The sequence below is a fragment of the Schistocerca piceifrons genome, chromosome 3 (genome assembly GCF_021461385.2).
Source record: "Schistocerca piceifrons isolate TAMUIC-IGC-003096 chromosome 3, iqSchPice1.1, whole genome shotgun sequence".
NCBI classification, from domain to species: Eukaryota; Metazoa; Arthropoda; class Insecta; order Orthoptera; family Acrididae; genus Schistocerca; species Schistocerca piceifrons.
The window spans coordinates 18,374,774-18,395,628 of NC_060140.1; positions in this window are offsets into that span (position 1 = coordinate 18,374,774).

Here is a 20,855-nt window from a genome sequence, read left to right on the forward strand (position 1 = left end):
AAATACAAAAGGCACAGTGCCGACTTAAGTACAAGAAGACTGACTCTTCTTACTGTCCATGTTTTGAGCCTCTCCTGTGGGACCTGTTTTGTATTCCGATGCCTCACTTCAGGTTTGCTGTTTCCCTAGGACCTTCTTATTGACAATGAAACACAGAAATTGCATCTGAATGAAATACAAAAGGCACAATGACAACATAAGGACAAGAAGACTGACACTTCTTACTGTCTATGATTGGAACCTTTCCTGTGAGATGAGTTTGAGATTCAGATGCTTCACTTCAGGTTTATTGTATCCCTTGGACCATCGTATTGATGATGAAACACAGAAATTGCATCGGAATTAAATACAAAAGGCACAATGAAGACTTAAGTACAAGCTGACTGAATCTTCTTACTGCCTGTGTTTTTGAACCTTTCCTCGAGACCAGTTTGAGATTCCGATGCTTCACTTCAGGTTTACTGCATCCCTTGGACATTCTTATTGACGGTGAAACACAGAAAATGCATCGGAATAAAATACAAAAGTCACATTGCCGACTTAAGGGCAAGAGGACTGGCTCTTCTTACTGTCCATGTTTTGAGCCTCTCCTGTGGGACCTGTTTTGGATTCCGAACCTTCACTTCAGGTTTATTGTATCCCTTGGACCTTCTTATTGACGAAGAAACACCGATATTACATCGGAATTAATACAAAAGGCACAATGCCGACTTAAGTACAGGAAGACTGACTCTTCTTACTCTCTATGTTCTGTACCTTTCCTGTGACACCAGTTATAGATCCGATGCTTCACTTTAGGTTTACTTTATCCCTTGGACATTCTTAAAGACGATGAAACACAGAAATTCCATCGGATATAAATACAAAAGGCACAATACCTACTTAAGTACAAGAGGACTGACTCTTCTCACTGTCTATGATTTTAACCGTTCCTGTGAGACCAGTTTAAGATTCCGATGCTTCACTTCACGTTTATTGTATCCCTTGGACCTTCTTATTGACGATGAATCACAGATATTGCATCGGAATAAAATACTAAAGGCACAATGCCAACTTGGAGACAAGAGGACTGACTCTTCTTACTGTCTATGTTTTGAGCCTTTTCTGTGATACCAGTTTTAGACTCCGATGCTTCACATCTGGTTTACTGTATCCCTTGGACCCTCTTATTTATGATGAAACACAGAAACTCCATCGGAATTAAATACAAAAGGCACAATGCCCACTTAAGTACAAGAAGACTGACTGTTCTGCCTGTCTATGTTTTGAGCCTTTCCTGTGATACCAGTTTTAGATTCCGACGCTTCACTTCCGGTTTACTGTATCCATTGGACCTTCTAAATGACGATGAAACACAGAAATTGCATCGGAATTAAATACAAAAGGCACAATGACGACTCAAGTACAAGAAGACTGACTCTTCTTACTGTCCATGTTTAGAACCTTTCCTGTGAGACCAGTTTTAGATTCCGATGCTTCACTTCAGGTTTACTGTATCCCTTGGAACTTTTAATTGACGATGAAGCACAGAAATTTCATCGGAATTAAATACAAAAGGCACAATGCCGACTTAAGTGCAAGAGGACTGACTCTTCTTACTGACTATGTTTTGAACCATTCCTGTGAGACCACCTTAAGATTCCGATGCTTCACTTCAGGTTTATTATATCCCTTGGACCTTCTTATTGACGAAGAAACACTGAAATTGCATCGGTATTAAATACAAATGGCACAATGCCGACTTAAGTACAGGAAGACTGAATCTTCTTACTCTCTATGTTCTGAACCTTTCCTGCGACACCAGTTATAGATTCCGATGCTTTTCTTCAGGTTTACTTTATGTCTTGGACATTCTTTAGGACGATGAAACACAGAAACACCATCGGAATTAAATACAAAATGCAGATGCCTACTTAAGTACAAGAGGACTGACTCTTCTCACTAACTATGATTTGTACAATTCCTGTGAGACCAGTTTAAGATTCCGATGCTCACTTCAGGTTTATTGTATCCCCAGGACCTTCTTATTGACGATGAATCACAGAAATTACATCGGAAGTAAATACAAAACTCACAATGCCGACTTAAGTGTAAGAAGACTGACTCATCTTACTGTCTATGTTTTGAACCTTTCCAGTGAGACCAGTTTTGGATTCGGATGCTTTACTTCAGGTTTACTGTATCCTTTGGACCTTCTTATTGACGATGAAACAAAGAAATTGCATCGCAATGAAATACAAAAGGCACAAAGCAGACTTAAATACAAGAAGACCGCCTCTTCTTACTGTCTATGTTTTTGAACGTTTCCTGTGAGACCAGTTTGAGATTCCGATGCTACACTTCAGGTTTACAGTATCCCTTGGGCATTCGTATTGACGGTGAAACACAGATAATGCATCGGAATTAAATACAAAAGGAACAATGCCGACTTAAGGGCAAGAGGACTGACTCTTCTCACTGTTCATGTTTTGAACCATTCCTGTGAAACCAGCTTAAGATTCCGATGCTTCACTTCAGGTTTATTGTATCCCTTGGACCTTCTTATTGACGAAGAAACTCAGAAATTGCATCGGAATTAAATACAGAAGCGCAATGGCGACTTATGTACAAGATGACTGACTCTTGATACTGTCTATGTTTTGAGCCTTTCCTGTGAGACCAGTTTTTGATTCCGATGCTTCACCTCAGGTTTACTGACTCCCTTGGCCATTCTTATTGACGATGAAACACATAAATTGCATCGGAAATAAATACAAAAGGCACTAAGCCCACTTATTTACAAGAGGACTGACTCTTCTAACTGTCTATGTTTTGAACCTTTCCTGTGCGACCAGTTTAAGATTCCGATGCTTCACTTCCAGATTACTGTATCGCTTGGACATTCTTATTGACGATGAAGCACAGAAATTGCATTGGATTTAAATACAATAGGCACTATGCTGACTTAAGCACAAGAAGACTGACTCTTCTTACTGTCTATGTTTTGAACCTTTCCTGTGAGATCAGATTCAGATTCTGATGCTTCACTTCAGGTTTACTGTATCCCTTGCACGTTCTTATTGACGATGAAACACAGAAAATGCGTCGGAATTAAATACAATAGGCATAATGCCATCTTAAGCACTAGAGGACTGACTCTTCTTACTGTCTATGTTTTGAACCTTTCCTGTGATACCGGTTTTAGATTCCGATGCTCACTTCAGGTTTATTGTATCCCATGGACCTTCTTATTGACGAGGAATCACAGATATTGCATCGGAATAAAATACAAAAGGCAGAATACCTACTTAAGTACAAGAGGACTGACTCTTCTCACTGTCTATGATTTGAACCATTCCTGTGAGACCAGATTAAGATTCCGATGCTTCACTTCAGGTTTATTGTATCCCTTGGACCTTCTTATTGACGATGAATCACAGATATTGCATCGGAATAAAATACTAAAGGCACAATGCCAACTTGGAGACAAGAGGACTGACTCTTCTTACTGTCTATGTTTTGAGCCTTTTCTGTGATACCAGTTTTAGACTCCGATGCTTCACTTCTGGTTTACTGTATCCCTTGGACCTTCTTATTGACGATGAAACACAGAAACTCCATCGGAATTGAATACAAAGGCACAATGCTGACTTAAGTTTAAGAAGACTGACTTTCTTACTGTCTATGTTTTGAACCTTTCCAGTGAGACCAGTTTTAGATTTCGATGCTTTACTTCAGGTTTACTGTATACTTTGGACCTTCTTATTGACGATGATACACAGAAATTACATTGGAATCAAATACATAAGGCACATTGGCGACTTAAGTACAAGAAGACTAACTCGTCTTAGATTCTATGATTTGAGAATTTCCTATGAGCACAGTTTTAGATATCGATGCTTCACTTCAAGTATACTGTATACCTTGGACCTTATTATTGACGACGAGACACAGAAATTGCATCGGAATTTAATACAAAATTAACAATGCCGACATAAGGGCAAGAGGACTGACTCCTCTTATTGTCCATGTTTTGAACCATTCCTGTGAAACCAGCTTAAGATTCCGATGCTTCACTTCAGGTTTATTGTATCCCTTTGACCTTCTTATTGACGATGAAACTCAGAAATTGCTTCGGAATTAAATACAAAAGCGCAATGGCGACTTATGTACAAGAAGACTGACTCTTCATACTGTCTATGTTTTGAGCCTTTCCTGTGAGACCAGTTTTAGATTCCGATGCTTCACTTCAGGTTTACTGTATCCCTTGGACATTCGTATTGACGATGGAACACAGAAATTGCATCGGAATTATATACAAAACGCACAATGCCGCCGTAAGTACAAGAAGACTGACTCTTCTAACTGTCTATGTTTTGAACATTTCCTGTGATACCGGTATTAGATTCCGATGCTTCACTTCAGGTTTACTGTATCCCATGGACCTAGTTATTGACAGTGGAACACAGAAATTGCATCGGAATAAAATACAAAAGGCACAATGCCGACTTCAGTACAAGAAGACTGACTCTTCTTACTGTCTACGATTTGAACCTTTCCAGTGAGACCAGTTTTAGATTTCGATGATTTACTTCCGGTTTACTGTATCCTTTGGCCCTTCTTATTGACGATGAAACACAGAAATTACATTGGAATCAAATACATAAGGCACATTGGCGACTTAAGTACAAGAAGACTAACTCGTCTTAGATTCTATGATTTGAGAATTTCCTATGAGCACAGTTTTAGATATCGATGCTTCACTTCAAGTATACTGTATACCTTGGACCTTATTATTGACGACGAGACACAGAAATTGCATCGGAATTTAATACAAAATTAACAATGCCGACATAAGGGCAAGAGGACTGACTCCTCTTATTGTCCATGTTTTGAACCATTCCTGTGAGACCAGCTTAAGATTCCGATGCTTCACTTCAGTTTTACCGTATCCCTTGGACCTTCTTATTGACGATGAAACACAGAAATTGCATCGCAATTAAATACAAAAGGCACAATGACGACTCAAGTACAAGAAGACTGACTCTTCTTACTGTCTTTGTTTAGAACATTTCCTGTGAGACCAGTTTTAGATTCCGATGCTTCAATTCAGGTTTACTGAATCCTTGGATCTTTTTATTGACGATGAAACACAGAAATTGCTTCGTAATTAAATACAAAAGGCACAATACCGACTTAAGTACAAGAAGCCTGACTCTTCTTACTGTCAATGTTTTGAACCTTACCTGTGAGACCAGTTTTAGATTCCGTTGCTTCACTTCAGGTTTACTGTATGCCTTGGACCTTCCTATTGACGATGAAACACAGAAATTCCATCGGAATTAAATACAAAGGCACAATGCCGACTTAAGTACAAGAAGAATGACTCATCTTACTGTCTATGTTTTGAGCCTTTCCGATGAGATCAGTTTTAGATTCCGATGCTTCACTTCAGGTTTACTGTATCCCTTGGACCTTCTTATTGACGATGAAACACAGAGATTGCATCGGAATAAAATACAAAAGGCACAATGCCGACTTAAGGACAAGAGGACAGACTCTTCTTACTGTCAATGTTTTGAACCTTTCCTGTGAGAGCAGTTTAAGATTCCGATGCTTCACTTCAGGTTTATTGTATCCCATGGACCTTTTTATTGTCGATGAAACAAAGAAATTGCATCGCAATTAAATTCAATAGGCACAATGCCGACTTAAGTACATGAAGACTGACTCATCTTACTGTCTATGCTTTGAGCCTTTCCGGTGAGACCAGTTTTACATTCCGATGCTTCACTTCAGGTCTACTGTATCCCTTGGACATTCTTAATGACGATGAAACACAGAAATTCCTTCGGAATCAAATACAAAAGGCACAATGCCTACTTAAGTACACTTCTCACTGTCTATGATTTGAACCTTTCCTGTGAGACCAGTTTAAGATTTCGATGCTTCACTTCAGGTTTATTGTATCCCTTGGACCTTCTTATTGACGAAGAATCACAGAAATTGCATCGGAATTAAATCCAAATGCACAATGCCGACTTAAGTACAAAAAGACTGACTCTGCTTACCGTCTATGTTTTAACCTTTGCTGTGAGAACAGGTTTAGATTCCGATGCTTTACTTCAGGTTTAATGTATTCTTTGGACCTTCTAATTGACGATGAAACACAGAAATTGCTTCGGAATTAAATACGAAAGGCACAGTGCCGACTTAAGTACAAGAAGACTGACTCTTCTTACTGTCCATGTTTTGAGCCTCTCCTGTGGGACCTGTTTTGTATTCCGATGCCTCACTTCAGGTTTGCTGTTTCCCTTGGACCTTCTTATTGACAATGAAACACAGAAATTGCATCTGAATGAAATACAAAAGGCACAATGACAACATAAGGACAAGAAGACTGACACTTTTTGCTGTATATGATTGGAACCTTTCCTGTGAGATGAGTTTGAGATTCCGATGCTTCACTTCAGGTTTATTGTATCCCTTGGACCATCGTATTGATGATGAAACACAGAAATTGCATCGGAATTAAATTCAAAAGGCACAATGAAGACTTAAGTACAAGCAGACCGAATATTCTTACTGCCTGTGTTTTTGAACCTTTCCTGTGAGACCAGTTTGAGATTCCGATGCTTCACTTCAGGTTTACTGCATCCCTTGGACATTCTTATTGACGGTGAAACACAGAAAATGCATCGCAATAAAATACAAAAGTCACATTGCCGACTTAAGGGCAAGAGGACTGGCTCTTCTTACTGTCCATGTTTAGAACCTTTCCTGTGAGACCAGTTTTAGATTCTGATGCTTCACTTCAGGTTTACTGCATCCCTTAGAACTTTTAATTGACGATGAAGCACAGAAATTTTATCGGAATTAAATACAAAAGGCACAATGCCGACTTAAGTGCAAGAGGACTGACTCCTCTTACTGTCTATGTTTTGAACCATTCCTGTGAGACCACCTTAAGATTCCGATGCTTCACTTCAGGTTTATTGTATCCCTTGGACCTTCTTATTGACGAAGAAACACCGAAATTGCATCGGTATTAAATACAAATGGCACAATGCCGACTTAAGTACAGGAAGACTGACTCTTCTTACTCTCTATGTTCTGAACCTTTCCTGCGACACCAGTTATAGATTCCGATGCTTTTCTTCAGGTTTACTTTATGTCTTGGACATTCTTTAGGACGATGAAACACAGAAACACAATCGGAATTAAATACAAAATGCAGATGCCTACTTAAGTACAAGAGGACTGACTCTTCTCACTAACTATGATTTGAACCAGTCCTGTGAGACCAGTTTAAGATTCCGATGCTCACTTCAGGTTTATTGTATCCCCTGGACCTTCTTATTGACGATGAATCACAGAAATTACATCGGAAGTAAATACAAAACTCACAATGCCGACTTAAGTGTAAGAAGACTGGCTCATCTTACTGTCTATGTTTTGAACCTTTCCAGTGACACCCGTTTTGGATTCGGATGCTTTACTTCAAGTTCACTGTATCCTTTGGACCTTCTTATTGACGATGAAACAAAGAAATTGCATCGCAATGAAATACAAAAGGCACAAAGCAGACTTAAATACAAGAAGACCGCCTCTTCTTACTGTCTATGTTTTTGAACGTTTCCTGTGAGACCAGTTTGAGATTCCGATGCTTCACTTCAGGTTTACTGTATCCCTTGGGCATTCTTATTGACGGTGAAACACAGATAATGCATCGGAATTAAATACAAAAGGAACAATGCCGACTTAAGGGCAAGAGGACTGACTCTTCTTACTGTTCATGTTTTGAACCATTCCTGTGAAACCAGCTTAAGCTTCCGATGCTTCACTTCAGGTTTATTGTATCCCTTGGACCTTCTTATTGACGAAGAAACTCAGAAATTGCATCAGAATTAAATACAGAAGCGCAATGGCGACTTATGTACAAGAAGACTGACTCTTCATACTGTCTATGTTTTGAGCCTTTCCTGTGAGACCAGTTTTTGATTCCAATGCTTCACCTCAGGTTTACTGACTCCCTTGGCCATTCTTATTGACGATGAAACACATAAATTGCATCGGAATTAAATACAAAAGGCACTAAGCGCACTTAATTACAAGAGGACTGACTCTTCTAACTGTCTATGTTTTGAACCTTTCCTGTGAGACCAGTTTAAGATTCCGATGCTTCACTTCCGGATTACTGTATCGCTTGGACATTCTTACTGACGATGAAGCACAGAAATTGAATCGGATTTAAATACAATAGGCACTATGCTGACTTAAGTACAAGAAGACTGACTCTTCTTACTGTCTATGATTTGAACCTTTCCTGTGAGATCAGATTCAGATTCTGGTGCTTCACTTCAGGTTTACTGTATCCCTTGCACGTTCTTATTGACGATGAAACACAGAAAATGCGTCGGAATTAAATACAATAGGCGCAATGCCAACTTAAGCACAAGAGGACTGACTCTTCTTACTGTCTATGATTTGAACCTTTCCTGTGAGACCAGTTTTAGATTCCGATGATTCACCTCAGGTTTACTGTATCCCTTGGACATTCGTATTGACGATGAAACACAGAAATTGCATCGGAATTATATACAAAACGCACAATGCCGCCGTAAGTACAAGTAGACTGACTCTTCTAACCTTCTATGTTTTGAACCTTTCCAGTGATACCGGTTTTAGATTCCGATGCTTCACTTCAGGTTCACTGTATCCCATGGACCTTCTTATTGACGGTGGAACACAGAAATTGCATCGGAATAAAATACAAAATGCACAATGCCGACTTCAGTACAAGAAGACTGACTCTTCTTACTGTCTATGATTTGAACCTTTCCAGTGAGACCAGTTTTAGATTCCGATGATTTACTTCCAGTTTACTGTATCCTTTGGCCCTTCTTATTGACGATGAAACACAGAAATTACATTGGAATCAAATACAAAAGACACATTGCCGACTTAAGTACAAGAAGACTAACTCATCTTAGATTCTATGATTTGAGAATTTCCTTTGAGCACAGTTTTAGATATCGATGCTTCACTTCAAGTATACTGTATACCTTGGACCTTATTATTGACGACGAGACACAGAAATTGCATCGGAATTTAATACAAAAGGAACAATGCCGACATAAGGGCAAGAGGACTGACTCCTCTTACTGTCCATGTTTTGAACCATTCCTTTGAGACCAGCTTAAGATTCGGATGCTGCACTTCAGGTTTATTGTATCTCTTGGACCTTCTTATTGACGAAGTAACTCAGAAATTACATCGGAATTAAATACAAAAGCGCAATGGCGACTTATGTACAAGAAGACTGACCCTTCTTACTGCCTCTGTTTTGAACCTTTCCTGTTAGATCAGTTTTAGCTTCCGATGCTTCTCTTCAGGTTCCCTGTATCCTTTAGACCTTCTTATTGACGATGAAACACAGAAATTGCGTCGGAAAAAAATTCAAAAGACACTATGCCGACTTAAAAACAAGAGGACTGACTCTTCTTACTGTCTATGTTTTGAACCTCTCCTGTGAGATCAGTTTAAGATTCCGATGCTTCACTTCAGGTTTATTGTATACCTTGTACCTTCATATTGTCGATGAAACAAAGAAATTGCATCGCAATTAAATACAATATGCTCAATGCCGACTTAAGTACAAGAAGACTGACTCATCTTACTGTCTATGTTCTGAACCTTTCCTGTGAGACCAGTTATAGATTCCGATGCTTCACGTCAGGTTTACTGTATCCCTTGGACATTCTTATTGACGGTGAAACACAGAAAATGCATCGCTATTAAATACGAAAGGTACAATGCCGACTTAAGCTCAAGAGGACTGACTCTTCTTACTGTCTATGTTTTGAACGTTTTCTGTGAGACCAGTTTAAGATTTCGATGCTTCACTTCAGGTTTATTGTATTCTTTGGACCTTCTATTTGACGATGAAACACAGAAATTGCATCGGAATAAAATACAAGAGGCACAATGCCAACTTGGGGACAAAAGGACTGACTCTTCTTACTGTCTACGTTTCGAGCCGTTTCTGTGTTACCAGTTTTAGACTCCGATGCTTCTTTTCTGGTTTACTGTATCCCTTGGACCTTCTTATTGACGATGAAACACAGATATTAAATCGTAATATAATACAAACGGCACAATGCCGACTTAAGGACAAGATGACTGACTCTTCTTACTGTCTATGTTTTGAACGTTTCCTGTGAGACCAGCTTAAGATTTCGTTGCTTCACTTCAGGATTATTGTATCCCTTGGACCTTCTTATTGACGAAGAAACTCAGAAATTGCATCGGAATTAAATACAAAAGCGCAATGGCGATTTAGGTACAAGAAGACTGACTCTTCATACTGTCTAAGTTTTGAGCCTTTCCTGTGAGACCAGTTTAAGATTCCGATGCTTCACTTCCGGATTACTGTATCGCTTGGACATTCTTATTGACGATGAAGCACAGAAATTGCATCGGATTTAAATACAATAGGCACTATGCTGCCTTAAGTACAAGAAGACTGACTCTTCTTACTGTCTATGATTTGAACCTTTACTGTGAGATCAGATTCAGATTCTGGTGCCTCACTTCAGGTTTAGTGTATCCATTGGATGTTCTTATTGACGATGAAACACATAAATTGCGTCGGAATGAAATACAAAAGGCACAATGAAAACTTAAGCACAAGAGGACTGAGTCTTCTTACTGTCTATGTTTTGAACCTTTCCTGTGAGACCAGTTTTAGATTCCGATGCTTCACCTCAGGTTTACTGTATCCCTTAGACATTCGTATTGACGATGAAACACCGAAATTGCATCGGATTTATATACAAAACGCACAATGCCGCCGTAAGTACGAGAAGACTGACTCTTCTAACTGTCTATGTTTTGAACCTTCCCTGTGATACCGGTTTTAGATTCCGATGCTTCACTTCAGGTTTACTGTATCCCATTGACCTTCTTATTGACGGTGGAACACAGAAATTGCATCGGAATAAAATACAAAAGGCACAATGCCGACTTCAGTACAAGAAGACTGACTCTTCTTACTGTCTACGATTTGAACCTTTCAGTGAGACCAGTTTTAGATTTCGATGCTTTACTTCCGGTTTACTGTATCCTTTGGAGCTTCTTGTTGACGATGAAAAACAGAAATTACATCGGAATCAATTACAAAAGGCACTTTGCCGACTTAAGTACAAGAAGACTGACTCGTCTTACATTCTATGATTTGGGAATTTCCTTTGAGACCAGTTTTAGATATCGATGCTTCACTTCAAGTATACTGTATACCTTGGACCTTCTTATTGACGATGAGACATAGAAATTGAAACGGAATTTAATACAAAAGGCACAATGTCGACTTAAGTACAAGAAGGCTGACTCTTCTTACAGCCTCTGTTGTTAACCTTTCCTGTGAGACCAGTTTTAGCTTACGATGCTTCACTTCAGGTTTCCTGTATCCCTTGGACCTTCTTATTGACGATGAAACACAGAAATTGCATCGGAATAAAATTCAAAAGACACAATGCCAAATTAAAAACCAGAGGACTGACTCTTCCTACTGTCTACGTTTTGAACCTCTCCTGTGAGTCCAGCTTAAGATTCCGATGCTTCACTTGAGGTTCACTGTATCCCTTAGACATTGTTATTGCCGATGAAACACAGAGAAAGCATCGGAATTAAATACATAAGGCTCAATGCCGACTTAAATACAAGAAGACTTACTCTCCTTACTGTCTATGTTTTGAACATTTCCTGTGAGACCAGTTTAAGATTTCGATGCTTCACTTCAGGTTTATTGTATTCTTTGGACCTTCTAATTGACGATGAAACTCAGAAATTGAATCGGAATTAAATACAAAAGCGCAATAGCGACTTATGTTTAAGAAGACTGACTCTACATACTGTCTATGCTTTGAGCCTTTCCAGTGAGACCCGTTTTAGATTCCGATGCTTCGCTTCACGTTTACTGTATCCCTTGGACCATCTTATTGACGATGAAACACAGAAATTGCATCGGAATAAAATACAAAAGGCACAATGCCGACCTCAGTACAATAAGACTGACTCTTCATACTGTCTATGATTTGAACTTTTCCAGTGAGTCCAGTTTTAGATTCCGATGATTTACTTCCGGTTTACTGTATCCAATGGACCTTCTTATTTACGAAGAAACACAGAAATTGCATCTGAATTAAATACAAAATTGCAATGGCGACCTAGGTACTAGAAGACTGACTCTTCATACTGTTTATGCTATGAGCCTTTCCAGTGAGTCCAGTTATAGATTCCGATGCTTCACTTCAGGTTTACTGTATCCCTTGGTCATTCTTGTTGACGATGAAACACATAAATTGCATCGGAATTAAATACAAAAGCCACTAAGCCTACATAAGTACAAGAGGACTGACTCTTCTCACTGTCCATGCATTGAACCTTTCCTGTGAGGACAGTTTAAGATTCCGAAGCTTCCCTTCAGGATTACTCTATCGCTTGGACATTCTTATTAACGATAAAACACAGAAATAGCATCGGGTTTAAATACAATAGGCACTATGCTGACTTAAGTACCAGAAGACTGACTCTCTTTACTGTCTATGTTTTGAACCTTTCCTGTAAGAACAGTTTTAGATTCCGGTGCTTCACTTCAGGTTTACTGTATCCCTTGGACCTTCTTATTGACGATGTAAAACTGAAATTGCTTCGGAACTAAATACAAAAGGCACAATGCCGACTTAAACACAAGAAGACTGACTCTTCTTACAGTCTATGATTTGAACCTTTCCTGTGAGACCAGTTTTAGATTCCGATGCTTCACTTCAGGTTTATTGTATCCCTTGGAGCCTCTTATAGACGTTGAAACACAGATATTGCATCGGAATTAAATACAAAAGGCACAACGCCGACTTAAGTACAAGAAGACTGACTCCTCTTACTGTCTATGTTTTGAACCTTTCCTGTGAGACCAGTATTAGATTCCGATGCTTCACTTCAGGTTCACGGTATTCCTTGGCCCTTCTTATTGACGATGAGACACAGAAATTGCATCGGAATGTAATACAAAAGGAACAATGCTGACTTAATGGCAAGAGGGCTGGCTCTTCTTACTGTCTATGTTTTGAACCATTCCTGTGAGACCAACTTGAGATTCCGATGCTTCACTTCAGGTTTATTGTATCTCTTGGCCCCTGTTGTTGACGAAGAAACTCAGAACTTGCATCGGAATTAAATACAAAAGCGCAATGGCGACTTACGTACAAGAAGACTGACTCTTCAAACTGTCTATATTTAGAGCCTTTCCTGTGAGACCAGTTTTAGATTCCGATGCATCGCCTTAGGTTTACTGTATCCCTTGGACATTCTTATTGACGATGAAACACACAAATTGCATCGGAATTAAATACAAAAGGCACTAAGCCCATTTAATTACAAGAGGACTGACTCTTCTATTTGTCTATGTTTTGAACCTTTCCTGTGTGACCAGTTTAAGATTCCGATCCTTCACTTCCGGATTACTGTATCGCTTGGACATTCTTATTGACGATGAAGCACAGAAATTGCATCGGACTTAAATACAATAGGCATTATGCTGACTTAAGTACAAGAAGACTGACTCTTCTTACTCTCTATGTTTTGAAACTTTCCTGTGAGATCAGATTCAGATTCTGGTGCTTCACTTCAGGTTTACTTTAACCCTTGGACGTTCTTCTTGACAATGAAACACAGAAATTGCGTCGGAATTAAATACAAAAGGCACAATGCCAACTTAAGCACAAGAGAACTGACTCTTCTTACTGTCTATGATTCGAACCTTTCCTGTGAGACCAGTTTTAGATTCCGATGCTTCACCTCAGGTTTACTGTATCCCTTGGACATTCGTATTGACGATGAAACAAAGAAATTTCATAGGAATTATATACAAAACGCACAATGCCGCTGTAAGCACGAGAAGACTGACTCTTCTAACTGTCTATGTTTTGAACCTTTCCTGTGATACCAGTTTTAGATTCCGATGCTTCACTTCAGGTTTACTGTATCCCATGGACATTCTTATTGACGGTGGAACACAGAAATTGCATCGGAATAAAATACAAAAGGGCAATGGCGACCTAGGTACAAGAAGACTGACTCTTGATACAGTTTATGTTTTGAGGCTTTCCAGTGAGGCCAGTTATAGATTCCGATGTTTCACTTCAGGTTTACTGTATCCCTTGGATATTCTTATTGACGATGAAACACATAAATTGAATCGGAATTAAATAGAAAAGGCACTAAGCCTACTTAAGTACAAGAGGACTCACTCTTCTCACTGTCCATGTTTTGAACCTTTCCTGTGAGACCAGTTTAAGATTCCGAAGCTTCACTTCAGGATTACTCTATCGCTTGGACGCTCTAATTGACGATGAAAGACAGAAATTGCTTCGGAATTAAATACAAAAGCACAATGCCGACTTAAGCACAAGAAGACTGACTTTTCTTACAGTCTATGATTTGAACATTTCCTGTGAGACCAGTTTTAGATTCCGAAGCTTCACTTCAGGTTTTTTGTATCCCTTGGACCCTCTTATTGACGATGAAACACAGAAATTGCATCGGATTTAAATACAAACGTCACAAGGCCGACATAAGTACAAGAAGACAGACTCGTCTTACAAGCTATGGTTTGAAAATTTCCTTTGAGACCAGTTTTAGATATTGATGCTTCACTTCAAGTATACTGTATACCTTGGACTTTCTTACTGACGATGAGACACAGAAATTGCATCGGAATTTAATACAAAAGGCACAATGCGGACTTAAATACAAGCAGGCTGACTCTTCTTAGTGCCTCTGTTTTCACCCTTCCCTGTGAGACCAGTTTTAGCCATCGATGCTTCACTTCAGGTTTACTGTATCCCTTGTAGCTTCTTATTGACGATGATACACAGAAATTGCATCGGAATAAATTTCAAAAGGCACAATGCCGACTTAAAAACAAGAGGACTGACTCTTCTTACTGTCTATGCTTTGAACCTCTCCTGTGAGACCAGCTTAAGATTCCTATGCTTCACTTCCGTTTTATTGTATGCCTTGGACCTTCTTATTGACGATGAAACACAGAAATTACATCGGAATTAAATACAAAAGCCACAAAGCCGACTTAAGGACAAGTGGACTGTCTCTTCTTACTGTCTATGTTTTGAACCTTTCCTGTAAGACCAGTTCAACATTCCGATGCTTCACTTCAGGTTTATTGTATTTCGTGTGGACCTTCTTATTGACGATGAAACACAGAAATGGCATCGGATTTTCGTACAAAAGACACAATACCGACTTAAGTACAAGACGACTGACTCTTCTTACGCTCTATGTTCTGTACCTATCCTGTGAGACCAGTTAAAGTTTCCGATGCTTCACTTCAGGTATACTGTATCCCTTGGACAATCGTATTGATGGTGAAACACAGAAATTGCATCGGAATTAAATACAAAAGGCAGAATGCCTACTTAAGTACAAGAGGACTGACTCTTCTTACTGTCTATGTTTCGAACCTCTCCAGTGAGACCAGCTTCAAATTCCGATGCTTCACTTGAGGTTCACTGTATCCCTTAGTCATTCTTATTGCCGATGAAACACAGAGAATGCATCGTAATTAAATACAGAAGGCTCAATGCCGATTTAAATACAAGAAGACTGACTCTCCTTACTGTCTATGTTTTGAACCTTTCCTGTGAGACCCGTTTTAGATTCCGATGCTTCGCTTCAGGTTTACTGTATCCCTTGGACCATCTTATTGACGATGAAACACAGAAATGGCATCGGAAATAAATACAAAATGTACAATGTCGACTTAAGCACAAGCAGACTGACTCTTCTTTCTGTCTATGTTCTGAACCTTTCCTGTGAGACCAGTTATGGATTCCGATGCTTCACTTCAGGTTAACTGTATCCCTTGGACATTCGTATTGACGATGAAACACAGAAATAGCATCGGGTTTAAATACAATAGGCACTATGCTGACTTAAGTACCAGAAGACTGACTCTCGTTACTGTCTATGTTTTGAACCTTTCCTGTGAGATCAGTTTTAGATTCCGGTGCTTCACTTCAGGTATACTGTATCCCTTGGACGTTCTTATTGACGATGAAACACAGAAATTGCTTCGGAATTAAATACAAGAGGCACAATGCCGACTTAAGCACTAGAAGACTGACTCTTCTTACAGTCTATGATTTGAAACTTTCCTGTGAGACCACTTTTAGATTCCGATGCTTCACTTCAGATTTATTGTATCCCTTGGACCCTCGTATTGACGTTGAAACACTGATATTGCATCGGAATTAAATACAAAAGGCACAACGCCGACTTAAGTACAAGAAGACGGACTCTTCTTACTGTCTATGTTTTGAAACTTTCCTGTGCGACCAGTTTTAGATTCCGATGCTTCACTTCAGGTTCACTCTATTCCTTGGACCCTCTTATTGACGATGAGACACTGAAATTGCATCGGAATTTAATACAAAAGGAACTATGCCGACTTAAGGGCTAGAGGACTGACTCTTCTTACTGTCTATGTTTTCAACCATTCCTGTGAGACCAGCTTGAGATTCCGATGCTTCTCTTCAGGTTTATTGTATCCCTTGGACCTTCTTATTGACGAAGAAACTCAGAACTTGCATCGGAATTAAATACAAAAGCGCAATGGCGACTTATGTACAAGAAGACTGACCCTTCTTACTGTCTGTGTTTTGACCCGTTACTGTGAGATCAGATTCAGATTCTGGTGCTTCACTTCAGGTTTACTGTATCCCATTGACCTTCTTATTGACGGTGGACGACAGAAATTGCATCGGAAAAAAATACAAAAGGCACAATGCCGACTTCAGTACAAGAAGACTGACTCATCTTACTGCCTCTGTTTTGAACCTTTCCTGTGAGACCCGTTTTAGATTCCGATGTTTCGCTTCAGGTTTACTGTATCCTTTGGACCCGCTTATTGACGATGAAACACAGAAATTGCATCGGAATTAAATACAAAAGGCACAACGCCGACTTAAGCACAAGAAGACTGATTCTTCTTACTGTCTATGATCTGAACCCATCCTGCGAGACCAGTAATAGAATCCGATGTTTCACTTCAGGTTTACTGTATCCCTTGGATATCCGTATTGACTATGAAACACAGTAATTGCATCGGAATTATTTACAAAACGCACAATGCCGAAGTAAGTACAAGAAGACTGACTTTTCTTCCTGTCTATGTTTTGAACCTTTCCAGTGAGCCCAGTTTTAGATTCCGATGCTTTACTTGCGGTTTACTGAATCCTTTCGCCCTTCATATTGACGGTGAATGACAGAAATTGCATCGGAATTAAATACAAAAGGCACAATGCCGACTTAAGTACAAGAAGACTGATTCGTCTTACATTCTATGATTTGAAAACTTCCTTTGAGACCAGTTTTAGATATTGATGCTTCACTTCAAGTATACGGTACACCTTGGACTTTCTTATTGACGATGAGACACAGAAATTGCATCGGAATTTAATACAAAAGGCACAATGCGGACTTACATACAAGCAGGCTGACTCTTCTTAGTGCCTCTGTTTTCAACCTTCCCTGTGAGACCAGTTTTAGCCTCCGATGCTTCACTTCAGGTTTACTGTATTACTTGGACCTTCTAATTGACGATGAAACACAGAAATTGCATCGGAATAAAATTCAAAAGGCACAATGCCGACTTAAAAACAAGAGGACTAACTCTTCTTACTGTCTATGTTTTGAACCTCTCCTGTTAGACCAACTTAAGATTCCTATGCTTCACTTCAGGTTTATTGTATCTCTTGGACCTTCTTATTGACGATGAAACACAGAAATTGCGTCGGAATTAAATACAAAAGGCACAATGCCGACTTAAGGGCAAGAGGACTGACTCTTCTTACTGTCTATGTTTTGAACCATTGCTGTGAGACCTGCTTAAGATTCCGATGCTTCACTTCAGGTTTATTGTATCTCTTGGACCTTATTATTGACGAAGAAACTCAGAAATTGCATCTGATTTAAATACAAAAGCGCAATGGCGACTTATGTACAAGAAGACTGACTTTTCATACTGTCTATGTTTTGAACCTTTCCTCTGAGACCAGTTTTTGATTCCGATGCTTCACCTCTGGTTTACTGTATCCCTTGGGCATTGTTATTGACGATGAAACACATAAATTGCATCGCAATTAAATACAATGGACACAATGCTGACTTCAGTACAAGAAGACTGACTCTTCTTACTGTCTATGTTTTGAACCTTTCCAGTGAGACCAGTTTTAGATTCCGATGCTTTACTTCCGGTTTACTGTATCCTTTGCACTTCTTATTGACGATGAAACACAGAAATTACATCGGAATCAAATACAAAAGGCACATTGCCAACTTATGTACAAGACGATTGACTCGTCTTACATTCTATGATTTGAGAATTTCCTTTGAGACCAGTTTAAGATATCGATGCTTCACTTCAAGTATACTGTATACCTTGGACCTTCTTATTGACGATAAGACACAGAAATTGCATCGGAATTTAATACAAAAGGAACAATGCCGACTTAAGGGCAAGAGAACTGACTCTTCTTACTGTTTATGTTTGGAACCATTCCTGTGAGACCAGCTTAAGGTTCCGATGCTTCACTTCAGGTTTATTGTATCCCTTGGACCTTATTATTGACGAAGAAACTCAGAAATTGCATCGGAACTAAATACAATAGCGCAATGGCGACTTATGTACAAGAAGACTGACTCTTCATACTGCCTATGTTTTGAGCCTTTCCTGTGAGACCAATTTTGGATTCCGATGCTTCACCTCAGGTTTACTGTATACCTTGGACATTCTTATTGACGATGAAACACTTAAATTGCATCGGAATGAAATACAAAGGCAGAAATCCCACTTAATTACAAGAGGACTGACTCTTGTAATTGTCTATGCTTTGAACCTTTCCTGAGAGACCAGTTTTAGCCTCCGATGCTTCACTTCCGGATTACTGTATAGCTTGGACATTCATATTGACGACGAAGCACAGAAATTGCATCGGATTAAAATTCAAAATGCACAATGCCGACTTAAATACAAGTGGACTGACTCATCTTACTGTCTATGTTTTGAACCTCTCCAGTGAGACCAGCTTAAGATTCCGATGCTTCACTTCAGGTTTATTGACTCCCTTGGACCTTCTTATTGACGATGAAACACAGAAATTACATCGGAATTAAATACAAAAGTCACAAAGCCGACTTAAGTACAAGTCGTCTGACTCTTCTTACTCTCTATGTTCTGTACCTTTCCTGTGAGACCAGTTATGATTCCGATGCTTCACTTCAGATTTACCGTATCCCTTGGACATCCGTATTGACTATGAAACACAGTAATTGCATCGGAATTATTTACAAAACGCACAATGCCGAAGTAAGTACAAGAAGACTGACTCTTCTTGCTGTCTATGTTTTGAACCTTTCCAGTGAGCCCAGTTTTAGATTCCGTTGCTTTACTTGCCGTTTACTGTATCCTTTGGCGCTTCATATTGACGGTGAATGACAGAAATTGGATCGGAATTAAATACAAAAGGCACAATGCCGACTTAAGTATAAGAAGACTGACTCGTCTTACATTCTATGATTTGAAAATTTCCTTTGAGACCAGTTTTAGATATTGATGCTTCACTTCAAGTATACTGTACACCTTGGACTTTCTTCTTGACGATGAGACACAGAGATGGCATCGGAATTTAATACAAAAGGCACAATGCGGACTTACATACAAGCAGGCTGACTCTTCTTAGTGCCTCTGTATTCAACCTTCCCTGTGAGACCAGTTTTAATCTCCGATACTTCACTTCAGGTTTGCTGTATCCCTTGGACCTTGTTATTGACGATGAAACACAGTAATGGCATCGGATTTACGTACAAAAAGCACAATGCCGACTTAAGTACAAGAAGACTGACTCTTCTTACTCTCTATGTTCTGTACCTATCCTGTGAGACCAGTTAAAGATTCCGATGCTTCACTTCAGGTTTACTGTATCCCTTGGACAATCGTATTGACGGTGAAACACAGAAATTGAATCGGAATGAAATACAAAAGGCACAATGCGTACTTAAGTACAAGAGGACTGACTCTTCTCACTGTCTATGATTTGAACCTTACCTGTGAGACCGGTTTAAGATTCCCATTGTTCACTTCAGGTTTATTGTGTCCCTAAGACCTTGTTGTTGACGATGAATCACAGAAATTGCATCGTAATTAAATACAAAAGGCACAATGCCGACTTAAGTACAAGTAGACTGACTCCTCTTACTGTCTATGTTTTGAACCTTTCTTGTGAGAACAGTTCTAGATTCCGATGCTTTACTTCAGGTTTACTGTATCCCTTGGAATTTGTTATTGACGATGAAACACAGACATTGCATTGGAATAAAATACAACAGGCACAATGGCGACTTAAATACAAGAAGACTGACTCTTCTTACTGTCTATGCTTTGAACCTTTCCTGTGAGACCTGTTTAAGATTCCGATGCTTCACTTCAGGTTTATTGTATCCCTTGGACCTTCTTATTGACGATGAAAAACAGAAATTGCATCGGAATTAAATACAAAAGGAACAATGCCGACTTAAGTTCAAGAAGACTGACTCTTCTTACTGTCAATGTTTTCAACCTTTCCTGTGTTACCAGATTTAGATTCCGATCCTTCACTTCGGGTTTTCTGTATCTCTTGGAGCTTCGTATTGACGGTGAAACACAGAAATTGCATGGGAAATAATACAAAAGGCACAATGAAGACATAAGTACAAGAAGACTGACACTTCTTAGTCACTATGTTCCGAACCTTTCCAGTGAG